The sequence below is a fragment of the Lolium rigidum genome, chromosome 5 (assembly GCF_022539505.1).
Source record: "Lolium rigidum isolate FL_2022 chromosome 5, APGP_CSIRO_Lrig_0.1, whole genome shotgun sequence".
NCBI classification, from domain to species: Eukaryota; Viridiplantae; Streptophyta; class Magnoliopsida; order Poales; family Poaceae; genus Lolium; species Lolium rigidum.
Genome location: NC_061512.1, coordinates 2,296,520 through 2,297,335, shown reverse-complemented (window position 1 = coordinate 2,297,335; position 816 = coordinate 2,296,520).

Sequence of the window (816 nt, the reverse complement as noted above, 5' to 3'; positions counted from 1 at the left end):
GTTATCACGGCTGATGGTACCTCTCTCCCTGTTTCCGGTCGAGGCACCCTTTCTACTACCTCTTTCTCTCGTTCCCGATGTTTCTCATGTTCCCGAGTCTTAAGATGAACCTGTTTTCCGCTAGTCGGCTCATCGATTCCGGTTGTCGCGTCATTCTTGACGCCGATTCTTGTGCCGTTCGGGACCGCCGTACACGGGCCCCGGTTGGAGCTGGCCCTCGCAGCCTTGAGTCCCCGGGGCTGCGGGAGTTAGGACCGGCTTCGCGTTCCTTCTACCGCCACTTCATCCGTCGGTTCTCCCGTGGTTGCTTGCTTCGTCACCTTGGATCTTTTCAGCGAGTGGCATCATCGGCTGGGTCACCTCTCGTGGCTCCCGTTTATCGTTATTAGTTCGTCGTGGTCTTCCGGGGTCCGTCTCGGGAGATGTGTCTTTGCATTCGTGTCGGGGTTGTAGGCTAGGCAAACGGATTCAGCTTCCCTATCCTACTAGTGCGTCTGTATCTCAGCGACCTTTTGATTTAGTTCATTCGGATGTTTGGGGTCCGGCTCCCTTTCCTTCGAAAGGGGGTCATCGATACTATATTTTGTTTATTGATGATTTTTCGCGATACACCTGGTTGTTTCTTATGCACTCTCGCAGTGAGGTGCTTTCTATTTATCAGCGTTTTGTAGCCATGGTTCGTACTCAGTATTCCACACCTATTCGTGTGTTTCGTGCTGACTCTGCAGGCGAGTATATCTCCCAGTGATACGTCCATTTTGCATCACTATTTTATATCATAATTTGCTGTTATTCATTGATATATTTCATATTTGG